The sequence below is a fragment of the Equus asinus genome, chromosome 1, assembly GCF_041296235.1.
Source record: "Equus asinus isolate D_3611 breed Donkey chromosome 1, EquAss-T2T_v2, whole genome shotgun sequence".
In the NCBI taxonomy this organism is placed as follows: Eukaryota; Metazoa; Chordata; class Mammalia; order Perissodactyla; family Equidae; genus Equus; species Equus asinus.
In genome coordinates this window covers 172,984,839-173,000,763 of record NC_091790.1, presented here as the reverse complement: position 1 = coordinate 173,000,763, position 15,925 = coordinate 172,984,839, and the positions used below count along the sequence as shown (strand labels likewise).

Sequence of the window (15,925 nt, the reverse complement as noted above, 5' to 3'; positions counted from 1 at the left end):
TTAATTCTATACTCGTTTCCCTGTATGTATTCTGTTATTTCCTCTTACTCTTAGAACACCATGAGATAGGAAGAACGTGTTCTAGTAACTCCATTTGACGCAGGATGAAACTTAAGAGTATGGAATACCAAGTGATTTGTCTAAGGTTACAAGGGCAAAAATGGCAACTGATTTTTTGAAACTAAGTGCAAGGCTGTTGTATATCATATTTTTTCACTTATGACCCTTTGCATTAGACTGTGAGATAATTTAAATTTGACTGTGTAATCCAAAGTTTTAACCATCCCTCCCGTCTTCCTGTCATTTACGAGTGTAACAAGCATGGGTCTGTGTCAGCCAGGCTCCCAGGAGCAAACAGAAGCCAACTCAGGTGATTCAAGAGACTTTAGCAAAGGTATTGTATTAGGTTTCCAGGACTGACCTAGAAAATTACTGCAAACTTTGTGGCTTAAAACGAAATAAATGTATTCTCTCACAGTTTAGGAGGCCAGAAGTTTGAAATCAAGATGTTGGCAGAGCTGGTTCCTTCTAGAGGCTCTGAAGGAAAAACTGTCCATGCTTCTCTCCCTGCTTCTAGTGTTAGCCAGCAATCCTTGGCATTCATTGGCTTGTAAAGATGCCAGAAGTCTGAAATCAAGGTGTTGGCAGAGTTGGTTCCTTCTAGAGGCTCTGAAGGAAAAACTGCCCATGCTTCTCTCCTACTTCAAGTGTTAGCCAGCAGTCCTTGGCATTCATTGGCTTGTAAAGGCATCTTCACATACCCTTCTTCTTTGTGTATCTTTCTGTATCCTCTCCTCTTCTTATAAGGGCATCAGTCACTGAATTTAAGGCTCACCCTAAGTCCAGGATGATCTCATCTTCAGATCCTTAGCTAATTACATCTGCAAAGACCTTATTTCCAAATAAGGTCACATTCTGAGGTTCTGAGTGGACATGAATTTTTAGGCAACACTATTTGACCCGCTACAGGTACCATTTATGAAATTGTGAGTGGAATAAGAAAACAAGAGTGACAAGTCCTTTCCAGCCCTAGGCTTGAAGAGGCAACGCGAGGAAATTGTGCCCCAAGATCCCCTTGAGCTGGAGCAGTGAAGGAGGGGCGCGCAGCAGGAATTCTCTCTGTAGGGAGGTGCAGTCGCTGTCAGGACACTGAGCTCAGAGCAGGTCGAGAGCAGTAAGAAAACACTCCAAGCACTTTGTCCCCTCCGTCTCCTGTCTCCTTCAGATGATTTCCATTAGCCAAATCCAACCAGAAGCCAGGTGTGTTAGTTTCCTATTACTGCTGTAAAAATGACAATAAACTTGGTGGCTTAAATCAACTCAAATTTATTATCTTACAGTTCTACAGGTCAGAGTCCTACAGAGGTCTCACTCGGCTAAAATCAAGGTCTAGGCAGGGGTTGCTCCTTTCTGGAAGCTCCAGGGGAGAATCCATCCCCTTGTCTTTTCTAGCTTCTAGATGCCATGCACATTCCTTAGCTCATGGCTCCCTTCCTCCATTTTCAAAGCAGCAATGGCAGACTGAGTCCTCACATAGCATCACTCTGACCTCTTTTGTTCTGTAAGGAAACGTATTCACAGGATCCAGGGGTTAGGAGGTGGACATCTTTGGGAGGGGCCATTCTTCTGCCTACCGGTATCAATTGACAATCTGTAGGATTCGGCCTCCTGCACAGGGCCGGATCCAAGTAATGTGGGGATGAAGCTTGTATAGTTAGGAGATCCTTTTTAAGAAAAATAATTCAAAATCATCTTAGGCACAAGGCTTGGAAGGGGCAACACTTGAGGGGCCCTGAAGCTGAGGCTTCATTAGCTCCATGGTCAATCAGCTTCTGCTCCTGGGCACAGAGTAGAGCAAAGCAGAGCAGAGAATGACATGGGGAGGGGGTGGGGCAAAAAATCAGAAGACCATGTCGTGTAAGTTCCTCCAAACTGCTGATTAAAAGGTTGACTTGTTTAAGAGTCCACTGGCATTTCACTAGTGCCTGTCCTTCAGGGTGATGTCGATCTTCTACAACCGGGCATAAATCACCTGATATTTGATCATCATGTTCATGAGGACGGTTCATGAGAGACGGCCAACAGTTCAGTGAAATTGATTTATACTGTACCTTCATAGAGTGTGGGCTTCACCCATTGTTTCCTCTTGCTGCATTTAGGCAAATGTATAATGATGCTATTGAGGTTGGTGCATTCCCACTCAATACTATTTCATTGCCTTTTAAGGCAGTGTGGATTGTTGGCACCTTTCCTTCCCGTCTTCCCCGCAATTGACCTGTGACAAGTTGTTCATTTGTTAATCCAGAGAAGGTACAACTGAACCTTAGATTTTATAATTAGAAGTTCAGGCTTATTGTGTCACCTGTGGAAATTCCAACTAGCCACAGTCTATTCAATTCTAAGTTGCTTCTTTCTTGTGACTATGTAGTATATTTGATGCAGAATTTTCCTTCTAAACCTGCTAAGTTCTAGGACTTTACAATGCAGTCATATGAGAGTGAGTCAGCAGTTTAATTCTATTATCTGCCCCACCACTACTCAGGGACTTTCTAACAAGAACTAAGACTGTTATTAGTTTTATTATTACCCAAGTAGAATAAAGAGGAACTACATCAAGAATAGAGAAGTGAAGAATACCAATTGCCCATGTCTTAATAGTTAAAAAAAAAAAAAAGAGTAAACTCCACTGTAGATTTTACTTTATGAAAATAGATCTATTTCTGAAGAAAGTTTTATTTTCAGGGTATTTACTTGCTTTATTTATTCTATTTCTGCAAGTTAGACGAATTCCCTGACTGTCATAATTGTACCAACACTCCAAGTAGAACTTCACTGAAAACAGAAAAGTGTAAGAGAATTAATCATACTGATAGACTAAAGAGGGTTAGCACGCATCACTTAATGATGGACATTCTGGCTAGTGTTCTTTTCTCAGTTTATGTCCATTGAATGAACAAGTCACAAATAACCATAATGAAGTTAGGTGTGGGTTATTCCTAAATTCATAGTGTATGTTCTATTTCTTATAATCTATCAGCCAAGGTCCTCACTCGATATTAATAACTTAAAAAGAGAAATTTCTAATTCTGTAATGAACATGTCTTAAATTTTTTTCCTCTGGATCCTTAAACAAAATTTGAAAGGAAATGGTTAGCAATAAGTACAAATCAAAGGAAAATCAGGGAAAGGGAACTTAAAATGAAAGTGGTGGCTACTTCAGGCGCTGGCTCCTTCTAGAAGCTCATTATTTGACTTTAACAGTCCATGGAGCGCAACTTCATTTTTGATTCAACAGCAGCGCCAACACAAAATACTACGTTAACATGGCTTATGCAAATCTTAAATACCGAAAGACTAAAGGTTGATTGACCTTCTGGCTCTGTCACTTTCTAGCTGTGTGATCTTGAGTAACAGACTTAAATTCTTTAAGCTTCTATTTTCTAAGATTCAAAATGGGATTGTATTATCTTCTCTGAGTGCTTTCATTACTCATTAGAGGTAATGAGTGTAAAATGCCATCACCACCCCAGGCAATTATGGTGCAGTATTACTAACATTACATATTGCATAGAAATTCACAAATATTTTGTGTAACTCTTTTCTTTGTATATTTAACTTTAACTAAGAATCAAGATTTAAAAGTAATCTTTTAAATTACTTTAAAATCTTTTAAAGCTGGGGAATTATAGGCATTTGTGTGTTAATGGGAGTGATAATTTTGGGTGAAATAGTATACATCTTTCTCAATCTTTCTCAGTAAAAGGGGTTTTCCTTGGAGGATATGTCTGCAGATGTTTATTAAAATGCATCTCTTCCTTAGTAGAAGAAATGGAGAGCTCAGTTATAGCTACGTTTTACATGGCATATTCTATAATTCTTAGTCTTTAAACTCCTAGACCACTGATAATTTTTAAAGTACTCTGTGGAAAAATAAGACTATTCTCAGCAATGTTTTATGTAAATACAAAGGCTATAAATACTTAAGAGCAACAAGTATGTGAAATGGAATCTTCATAGTGAGTGAAAGGAAGGAAAGTCACTCACTGATTTTCTAGATTTTTCTGAATAAGTTAAAAGATGTCACAAAACTATATTTTAGGTTCTTCATCTATAAAATTGGGGGGAAACTCACAAATCTTGTCCTCCCAAGCCTGTTTACATTTGTAATACATTGTCAAGTTCCCTGTTGCAGTCTTCTAGATGTTACCAAGATCCATTCTTCTCTTTTTTATTAAAAGAAATCTTGAGTTTGAGCAGCGTGCACGGCTGCCTGGCGAGGCATTGTTTCCCAGTTTCCCTCACAGACTTAATTCTGATCAAAGAGATGGGAGAGAAAGTGATGTGTGCCAGAAGAAGGCGACAGAACTGGGACAGGCACATTGGTCCAGAGATGGACGTCCCTTGTTGAGAATGGCAGATTACTCACTCCAGTCCTGAGACCTCTTATCTCTGCACGATTATATGAGCACAAAATAAACTTCTATCTTGTTTAAGTCACTGTATTTTAGGTCTCTATTGTAGAAGTTTAGCCTATGCCCTACTAATCCAACCATCAGAGGAACACGGCACTAACCTAGAGAAAAACAAAGCAGTTTCTAGATAAACATTGTTATGGGGTCTTGACCACCCTGAGTATACACTTCTGACAGCTGGTGGTGGCAGCCAGATCTTTAAAAATTCCAAAGACCTTCATTGAGCAGTGGTTTATGGGCCTGAGCTGTGCCAACATTAATAGTCTCTGAAGTTCTGAACAGCTATTGGAGCAACTGCTGCCTCCTGGCCGCCCTGACTTCAAGATGCAGACTCGGGGCAGCCTTAATATTTCTTCTTTACTTCTGGACTGCCCTCTGGCTTTTTTGGCATGGACCACCCAGATTATGCCTCTCTGACCTCTTCTTGTTTACCTGGGGCATGACCCGCAACCCATCTGACCAACTGACTTTGTAATCGTCCTTTGGAACTGCCTGGGAATGTGGGTCTCTGTCTGGTTTCTCTGGCATTAAACACTGAGATATATTTTAAGGGGGTGACGTTTAGATTGGCTCAAACTTCACTGAAGTTTAGAAAAACGCCTGCTGTAGAGAGTTTGAGATTTGTAAACCCAGACACTGGTAATAATCCTGCCGATCATATGTAACAAAGGGAAATTTTCTTGCAATAATAGAAACCAGCAACTATAGAGTATTTTGCAAAATGATATGTCACAGTAACCTCATGATACCCCATGGTTTGTTTTACCTCCTATTAGTTAATAAATGTTGACTAACACTTCTTCTGATTTGATTAATTTAGGGGCTCATCTTAGACTTCTCAGCTGACGTCCCTATTGTACTTCAGAAGCCTATCTTGCCTCTTTCTGGCTATTCTTTCTAAATAACTCTTCCGACGTTTCGAGGAATACATCTGCAGGTCGTTTTTTTAAAAGCCATATGTATTGCCTTCATGGTTTTCTCTGTCTCTAGATTGTCTTGTTTCACAATCTTCCCACTGAAGGTCACTTTTTGAAAATAACCAACTTTTAGCAAATAAAATCTCTCCTCCTCTACCTTTTTCTCTTTCTTCTACACAGATTCTGTTCTTGTGCATCTCTTAAGGCAATGCCCTCCTCTCTTTCCTCCCCATATCATGAGACTATTCCTGACATATATCTACCTGCATATGCCAGAAATTATTTGGCTCTCCAGTGTGAGTCTTGTCATAGTAGCATAGCTCTGAGAATGGCTGCAGAAAGGAAATCTTGTATATATATAAATACATATAGCATATATTCAAATGAGATAAATATAACATAAATATAGATGAATGTATACATATATCTATATATTCAAACTACTTGGAACCAATTGGCTCACCTGGACTATTTCAATAACTTTCCAACTTATCTTCCTGTTTCCATAGTTGGCTCTCCTCCAATCTATTCTCCACAAAGCAGTCTGGTTGATCCTTTAAAAATATAAGTCAAATCATGTTTTTAGTCTGCTCAAAACCTTCTATTGCTTTCTATCTCATTCAGAATAAAATTCATTGCCTTCATCATTGCCTACAAGAGCCTTGATTCCTCCTTTATTGCTTTGATCTCATCCCTTATATTCATCCTCTTCTCATGTTGCCTCCATCTAAATGGCTTTCATGCTATTCTTCAAACACACTAAGAACACTCCTGCTTCAGGGCCCTTGCACATGCTGCACCTGCTTCCTGGAATGCTATTCCCTTAAGCGTCTATGTAGTTTACATCACTTCATTTAATTCTCTGCTCAAATGTCAGCTTAACAAGGAGGCCTTTCCTGACCACTTATCAAAATCACCCTTCCCTTCCTCTTCCCTCACACACAGTTTTCGCTTATCACTTGTCTGTCTCCCTCCATCGCAGCAGAGAATTTGTCTAATTTGCTCGATTATCCACTCTTCTACTGCCTGGAACAGTGCCCGACATGTGTTAAATGACTAATAACTATTTAACACATTAAAAATAATTGAACACTTTGCTAGCAAGGATTTTCCCTGAAAGACATAGTCTCAATTAGTCTATAAACCAGAGTTAGACATTAATTAAAGGCTTAAATAATTGTTGGAATAGAGTTGGGCTTTAATTATTAACCATTTATTTAGTACCCGTTGTAAATAAGATACTTTACTAGGTGATTGTGGATTTAAAGAAGAATAGAATATATTTCTGTCCTCTATGAAGGGCCACACATAAAACTTGTATACATATATAGCTTTGATATTCAACTTTGTTGTGTAGACAGAGAAACTATTATTGTTGTTCTCATTTTACAAATGAGAAACTTGAGTGCACAATGCCGAAATAATGCTGAAGTAATGCAAACAAGTTAGGGAGAGGTCCACGCTCTGCTACCAACTCGTTTGCATTGCTTTGGACAACTCTGTAAGCCTTGTCCTCCTTCAACTCTACCACACTACTATTCTGCACACCCACTATCGAGAGAAGATAGCCATATATCTCATAGGAGTGGGCAGAGCTTTGTTTTTCTTGATATGAGTAGTTCACGGTACACTACTTTTGAAAATGCAGTAATTATAATTTCATCCCCTGAGCAAGTCAGAATTGGCTAGGTTAGACACATAATCTCCAGATCTCAGTAGTTAATAAAATAGTTTACTTTTCATTTATGCTACAAGCCCAACATAGGTTATAGGAGAGCTTTTCTACCAAAGCTACTTGGGGCCCTGGGTTGATGGAAGCTCTGTTTGGACATCTGCTTCCATGATCATCAAGGCAGCTGGAAAGGAGAGCTGTAGAGCCAAGCGCCGGCAAGTAAATGTCTCAAACCCTCCCATTTCACTGGCCAGAAGTAGTCCCATGGCCGTTCCTAACTTCAAGTGAGCCAGAAGTCTAGGAGAATGAAATATGGATGAAAATGGTGAACGTTGGTAGTGATTATCACTACCCCTCATTGACAAATACATACACAGATGTATGTATGTATGTGACTTTTCTTTCTTTCGTTCTCATTTTTTTCTGGGAAGATAGCTCACTTGTCCTACTAACTCTTTGACTGTGGTGAGCCCAGAGTTTCCTACTTGGGTTTGCTTGTTGACTTCTCTAGATTGTTTGTAAAATCCAAGGAAACTGAAGTCAGATGATGCTGACAGAAAAATAACTTATCTTCTCCTGGGAGCCTTCACCTAATAGTGGCAACTCTGTCTGTTTACTACACATTGAAATATGTGATTGCTTCTCAGTTTTTATATTAATCACCTCTAACTTTTATTTGTATTTGGATAGTTGTTGATAACATAATAAAATATTTGATAGAGGGAAAAAAGAAAAAGAAAAGAATTGGACTGTTCTCTGTAAATGCAAATTACTCAAATCATGATCTGTTAAATATTACTCATTCCCTTTAATATTATAATCAAGAATATGAGAAATGAATGTAATGTCAAAAAAGAGGAACTAAATCATGCTTATATAGCTTAGCCTCCCTTAGAAGCAGAAAAAGAAGAGAAGTTGGAGTTAACAGAAAAATATTGCTTATGGTACATGAAAAAGCAAATGGAGAGATTGACTCTCACAGATTATGTTCCTGAGCTATTACCAAAGGTAATTTTTTTCTCTCAATTATTTAATTAGAACTATAAAATATAAAGCTACTATATCTGGGGCTTTAAAAGCACATAACTATAAATAGCAACTTAATTTAAATGTTTAAGTATTATGAACATTTTAACCTACATTTTGCTCTATAAGTTAGAAATAAATAAAAATTTTAATGTTATTTTTAAAACTATTGGTCACATTTGATTATGATGCTTCAGTGATGAATTTGGTAGAAGAAAAAGGAAATGGTGAAGTGAAGAAGTGATATGTGAGACTTCTAAATATTATTCACTTTGGACTGTGCAAAAATGGTTTCAAATTTTGCCAAAATTTGTAGAGAATTGTCAGGAGTATGTTTATCTCATTTTATGCAATATATATATTTACAAAGAATTGGTTGTATATATTATTATATATATTATTGTATATATAATGTAAGAAATATAGTCTATTTATCTATTTACTGTCTATCAATCATCTAATTTTAAAAAAGAGCACCAGACAAGAAAGTTACTTTGTAGAGTACATTTTTGATAAAGATGTGTGTGTTATAAATTTGAAATTTTGATACATTTCCTTAGAGTGAGGCATAAGTAGATTTGAATTTCATAGTCTAATGTGAAGGATTTGTTTTTCATTATTCATTGAAGTAACTACACTTGCAGCTTAGCGCTCATTTCATTTATCACATTGAATCCTATTTCAAACAGCCTTTGAATGGAGAGAAATGAGTTATTTAAAAATAGAAACTATTAAAATAAATAAATTACTTGCATTAGATATGAATGATATAAAATACATATTATTCAAATTCATATTGGTAAGATTGACTTTCATCATTGTTTGAAGCATGATAAATTATATATTAAATAAATTAGTGCAACATTGTTAATCTTTTAAGGACAAAAATGAAGGAATATTTGATTATAACTTCTTACTATTTCATATTTTTAATATAAGCACAGATCAAAAATAAAACCAAGTACAGTTAAGCAAAGGTCTTCGTCAACTCTCGTAATATTATCGGGGATTTGTAAAATACTATAAAATAGAATTTATATTGTTATAGTATGACAGTAGTATTATATTTTTATAGTTGCATGTTATCACAAAAGAAAGAAAAAATATAACTGTTTATCCATTATTGTCTACTTCAAGCAAGGAGAGCACAGAGCTTCATAAAATATTTTTGTAGCTCAGAATTGAAAAATTTTTTCCTTTGGATATCATTAAAATTTCTTTTACCATACCTTTCCCTTTCTTGGGGAATTGTGTCAGAATTTTTAAAAAACAGAAAATAAATTGCTTACAGAACATAATTAGGGTATGAGTTTGTAAAACTCAGCTAGAGATATATTTAGTTGCTTAAATTACATGATGCTGGCAAGAAGAGGGAATCCATGCTTCAGAGATTTGCACAATTTTTCACATGACTAAATAATTTGACTTAGTTTAGATGTTTCTTTTCTTGTCCATAATGCTCATTGAAATCTACAGAGTTTTAGTTGATATTTTTTTGTTGAAAATGAGGAAGAAAATAAAGAAATAATCACTAAAACATACTCTGCTGTCTGTGAAATGGACCAGAAATATCTTTTCATATCATTATATTGAAGAAGCTTATGTGACAGATATAGGATTGAATTTTAGGAATATTTTTCTGTTGGTTTTCTTATTACCTTTACCTATTCATAGACTTCATAGAATTTTTTTTGGTATTTGTAGTCAAACTGTGAAATTCAAATGACACTATTGTTATTTCTTAGAGGAACGTTATGAGACATGCAAGGGAAAAATGGTAATAAGTGTGAGCCACACTCATTATTACAAAGATAAATATGAATATGGAAAACAGAAGAGAATTTTAAATGCATGTGGAAAAGCATAGGGTAAGAGAATACCAAAATAATTTAAGAAGCTGAACAAGAAGGGCTTCGAGACCTCCTTTGGGTGGCCTAACAGAGAGATTGCTACTTCTAGAGAATGTATTTTAAATATCTTTGGAAATAATTTCCAAAATGTGATTGTTGACAAAACTCCCCCTAAATTGTCTTTTGGTGAAATTAGCATATTCTTCTCTAGCTCAGAGTAGAAATTACAAAGCTATTTTTCTAGTTAGAGCAGGCTGCTCTTCTGGAAAAACACCTCTCGTTTTTGCCCTTCTGGGAATATACCCCCTTTTCAGCTTCCCCTAAACAACCAACAGTTCTCTATACTGTGGTGCCCAGTCCCACACTGAGCAGAAACTTCAGATTATCAGATTTTGTGAAACATATGAATTGCTTGAAAATGCTAGAAAGACAAGACTATTTCTCTATAGAGGAAAATAAAATTAAATTAATTCCCCACTCATTAAATGTAGTATCAGTTATTTTGTGGCTCCTGCTTCATTCTTTGGGTTGTGCTTGGATTCTGGGACTTGCACAGTTCAGGGAAAACATTGTGGAGACTTTGTTAGCCTGCAGTGGTCAATTTGAAGGTGCTGCCTCTCAGTGCTCAGTTATTTCTGGTCCCTGTGAGAGCCTGCCACCTCAGAGACCCACGTCTCTGACACAGTAGGACTTGCCACCCTCTTGTCCCACCAGACTTCAAGAATCCAGTGGCCAGGGATTAGGCAATTTGCTTTCTCATCAACCTTCACAGGTTTTTCCTTTAATATCTTTTAAAAATTGAGGCTTTTAAAAACAAAAGTTTGATTGATTCCCTCATGCTTACAGAAAGGTCAACCCTAGCTATTTCATTTTAAACCTGAGGGTGTATTTTCCTAATTTTACAAATGAGGAGATTGTAGGTCAGAAAAATTTAAAAACTTGTGTCTGTCTATGTGAATAGTAAATAGGAGACATAGAATTTGAAACTAGGTACCTGATATGTGCCAAACAAAAAATTGAAAGTTGGGTAAAATACAGCTATGTTCTCAAGGAGGTAGTATTTAGTGGGACAGAGAACAGTACATATGCAAATGAATAAATGCCTTTCAGTGTGATAGAAGTTATGGGTGTAATTGTATTAGAATATAAGTGAGGAAACAGAGCAGGGAATGGATAATTCAACATGGGGTCCTCAGAGAAGACTTCTAAGAGGAGGCAACAGTTTTGAGAGTTGAGAGGAGCCAAACCTTCCAAAAGGAGACAAAAGGTATTCTGGGTATCTTTGCATCTATTGTGTCCTACTCAGTCCCAGCCCCACACTCACCATCTTATTTTTTATTTCTTGATTTCTTTTTTCCCCCAAAACACTGTCCTACTAGAAGTATTTTGTCATCACATAGTATTTGTAATCACTAACCCATTTCAGTTATGGAATGTGTTTTCCTTACTGTGTTAATCCATATGCACTGAATATAGTAGGTATTGTGTGTATACTGTCGAATAAAATTCAATTTGTAATGTTATTTGTACTTGCTTATTTGTTCTGAGCATCTGGGATCTTCTCAACTGTCATAAGGGCAATTAATGAGAGAAAAAAGAGGAGAAATGGGAAAAGTGAGCCAAGGAAGACAAAAGAAGAAAATAGAGAGCAAAAAGGGGAGGGGAGGGGGAGAAAAAGATGTGGGGAGGGAAGGAGAGAGAAGGAAAAATAAACGTTTATTAACAAATGTAAGCTGCACTATGCTAGTTCCTTTCACAAAGTGCTTGTGAATCTTCTGCATGTGAAAGGAAAGCATTCTGAGACAGGAAATTTTGGGGAAAGTGATAAAAGAAGGATGCGATTTAAAAATAGAACATAAGAAACTATAGGAAAGATCATCTGAGATATATTGGAGGCCTACATATGAAGTAAAAACTCTTGCTATGATTGGAAGTCCCCAAATTATTTTCCCAGTGACTAATTTTAGTTGAATATTTCAAAATAAAATTTAGTATTACACACAAAAGCTAAGATGAAAGAGAGTGACAAGGCCAGCTTAAGCAAAGTCTTCTTTACGGTCTAAAATGCGTATGTGTAACAGAATTACTTGATTGTAAGATGTGAAAATGGCAAAGTATGCTAATGACTATTTAGTCCAAAACCTTCATTTTGGAGATGAGGAGATGGAGGCCCACATGCTTTCTCCAAGTTCAAAAAAGTAGCCATTAGGAGATCTGCCGAGATTCCACATCCTGGGTTCTTTTCCTGTTAAATTGAGATGGAAGATGTCAGATTTGTTGGTTGCCTATACTCAGGAAACGTAAAAGTAAGCCCTTGGGAAGTCAAGCAGAAATTCTAGAGAATTACAATAAACAGAAAACTACAAATACACGTGAACGATTTCAATGTGGCCAAACTCTTTGAAAGACTCAAGGCTGACAATGGGGGCAGTTATGGGGAAGCCCACGTGAAATTAAATATTTCCTCTGGTTTGTAAGATCTCATTTTCCTATGTTTTAAATGTCTTTTACTGATTGTGGTTTGATTGTAATCTTAGAAGTAGGAGTGATAAAAAGTTTAAGTAATTTTTAAATAGACTTTTCCTCTTAAAATCTATTAGACACTCATGATACTTTTTTTATACACAATAATGAATTTCATAGAAAATGGTATCTGATATTCAAGTTTGTTTATGCAAACGTGCTCAATGGCCTGTCTTCGAAGGTGCTTTAAGAGAATGAGTTCTCTCCCTCCCTCTTGCAGTTCTTGTCACCCTGGGAGCCTCCCAGGAAGTGTTGACAGATGTCCCACCATTCTCCCAGCACAAGCTAAGAGTCCTTTGGGGAGTAACAAGAGCTATAGGGCCTGATGAGGGCAATGAGAGGGAGGCACTTGCCTCAAGTGCACAATTTAAGGGGACACCCAAAAACTCAGAAATCAAGACAAACAATGTTTTAATGCAATATTTTTTAAAAATCCAAAATTTTTAATGCAAAAAACTGCATAGTGAACAAAGTATCAAAGAATCAGTAACAGCATGGTGCCAGGCCATATCAGAGCCTGAGGCAAAAGGAAAAAAGTCAGTATTACTGATCAGAGAGTAGGGGAGGAATGGGGAGTTTTATTTTGTTGGTAAGCTAAATTTTAAATAGGCAACCATGATACAAGCAATGTTATAAAAAAGGCAGAAAGATAGAAGCAATTTTTCAGTCAGCCAACCTAATCTTTTTGACATTTTTAGGCTCTTGATTAAATGTGTGGCCTGAGGGGGCAAGGTGAGGAATGTACCTGGGAGATGCTGGTAAAGGCAAATGGCAAGAGTTTTCACAAGCTGGATATTTCTCCCTGGAAATGTTTCTCTGGAACTGTGAAGGCCTTAGAGTTGGTAAAGAGCAAAATATCACTGAGTTTAAGAGGATCACAACAAAGAATACTACAAAGTAAATATTTGATTTAGCCCTCTTAGGTAGACCCTGGCAGGCTTCTGTGGGTTCAGTGTCATGGTAAGAAGCACAACATGGAAATATGTCAACTGTATAGCAATGAATTGCCTTTTGTACGTAGACCTTCGTTGATATCTTAAATAATGTGATGTTTGACTATGTGACTGTGATTGCTGCCCTTCACTCTACTAATTTCTCTTTATTCTCTAGTTCTTAGTTTAAATATTAATTCCTCAAGGAAATTGTCTCTGATTCCCCAGCATAGATTAGATCTCTCATGTGTGCTCATTGGACTATGTATATATCATTAATCAAAATTATAAGTGTATCAGTCAGGGGAACAGAAATCATACTGGGTCTTTCAAGGAGAGTGACTTTAGTAGAAGGAATTACTCATACAAGCGGTGAAAGGGTTGACTCCATGCCCTGGGTTCTTTTCCTATTAAACTGGGGCCTATTAACACCAGTATGGAAAATGTTAGATTTGTGGGCTACACTCAGGCAACATAAAAGCAAAGTAATCTAGACTGGGAATGTTTGTGACTCTGCAGGGTGCCTAGCAGGGTGACAGACTGCCAAAGAGGACATTTTGGCATAGGCTAGTATAGCTGAAGTGGAAAAATCAGGGCCAAGGATGGGACTTGTGAAGGGTGACAGCCACTTTCAGAGATACCACCACAAGCCACCTCAAGAAAGAGGAAGAGCCATGACTTGTCCCCTCTTACCACCTTCCAATAGTGAGGGCATCAATGCCTCTCATTGGCCAAACCTAACTGGAAGTCAGTTGGTAAGGGATTCTGGGAAATGTAGTTTGTAGAGGTCTCTGGAACATGTGATATAGCACAGAACATGGACGAAAGGGATTGAGCTCAGGCAAATAATTAATGTTAGTATACTAAATAATTATGTATAAATTAATGCTATTATCAGGGTAATGCCAATCTCTCTAGTAAAGTCTATAATTTCCACGGGTCAGGAATGTATTTGCCTTAATCACTAATATATTCTTAGAGCATTTCATAGCATCTGATCCACAGAAGATTTTGAACAAATGAAAAAATATATGAATGGATACTGTCATGAGTTGTGATCTCTACTGAGAGTTAGTTATGTGTTCCTTCCAAGGCCAATGTGGGTAGGAGCTCTGTGATATACCAAGAGATAATAAAGTCTCCATCAGAAGAAAGAGTGGAATAGAGATGAGAGAGAGGAAGGAAAGACACTGTATTAGTAAGCGACAGAGTTCAGAGTTAGGAAATTTTCTTCTGCCTGAGTCTTAACTGCTTTATCCATCTCACCCTCACACCTCCTAGGCCACTCCAGTACGTATATCAACTTGAGAAGATTTTGTTAGAAGTGGGAGACAGGCATCGTATGAAGAATGATCAGTGTAGCTAAATACTCATAACTAAAATTAAAGGACAATCTCCCTAATGTCTGTTGCAAAGCAATGTTTAGTGAGCACTGTGTTCATCATAATTATGTTAGGGCAGGATCACTCTTCTCTCCCTGTCGTTTCATCTAATCCTTTGCTTTGAGGGATGGGCCATGGATCCCAGATTCCGAAACCTAGGGACACTCTTCTGTGACTCCGACTATGTGTATATTAGTTCACTTGAAGTTGTCTCACAGCTCACTGATGTCCTCAATTTTTTCAGATTTTTTCTGTTAGTTTAATTTTGAATAGTTTCTACTGTTATGTCTTTAAATTCACTAATCTTTTCTTAATTAGTGTCGAATCTGCTGTTAATCCTATCTAATGTATTTTGTAAACTTGATTATAAATTTTATTTGGTCTGCTAAAACAATAAAGGGAACAGAGAACTCCCCCCGACCACCCCCCACCAATTGTTACTACTCACTACTGGGAAAGTCAACTATGAGAGGGGGAACACAAAACAAACGACTACAACTGTGACATCAAAGAAATAGAAAATAACCAGATCATCACCATTATTGCTTAATTTGCTTGAAGGATAAGGAGCATCAGAGCTATTTGTCCAGCCTGTTGGTATTTCTCGGTTGCAAGCTTCTTCAATTTCCAGGCTTGGATTTATATTATTCAATGTAATTTTCATTTTAGACATTATATTTTTCTTTTCCTAGAATTTAGATTTAGGTCTTTTGAAATATCTTTCTTGTCTTTCTTTAATAGGCTTGTGTTTTCCTCTACCTTCTTGAACATATGGAGTATAGTTACAGTAGATGTTTTAATATACTTTTTACTATTGCTGTCATCTGTTGGTCAGTTTTTACCAAAAGTTTTTTATACATTATTGGTCATATTTTCCTACTTCTTTGCATGACCGGTGATTTTTGATTGGATAGCAAGCACTCTGAGTATTGGTGCTTTTAGTAATTTTTAGAAACATTTTTGAGCTTTGCTGTGGGATGCAGTTAAGTTGCTTGGAAACATTTTGAAGGTAATATCCTTCTGAGGATTCTTCTTAATGTATGTCCTCTGTACTACAACATTTCTCTCTTTGGTTCTTGAGAAGGTGAAACATTCGCAGCTGTGTGATCTCTGGAAATTGTTTCTCTTGCTTTTTTCCAGTAGTTGATTGC

At 37.0% G+C, this 15,925-nt stretch overlaps 1 protein-coding gene across 4 annotated transcripts in view; it reads left to right on the top strand.

Moving 5' to 3' along the window:
- Window positions 1-7,951: 7,951 nt before the first annotated feature.
- Window positions 7,952-15,925, top strand: part of TFEC (transcription factor EC) — a 175,933-nt gene continuing 167,959 nt past the window's right edge. For all 4 annotated transcript variants that reach the window (XM_070512146.1, XM_014838231.3, XM_044763739.2 and 1 more), the window contains exon 1: window positions 7,952-8,069. The gene's annotated coding sequence lies outside the window, so the exon portion shown is untranslated. The remainder of the gene's footprint in view (window positions 8,070-15,925) is intronic.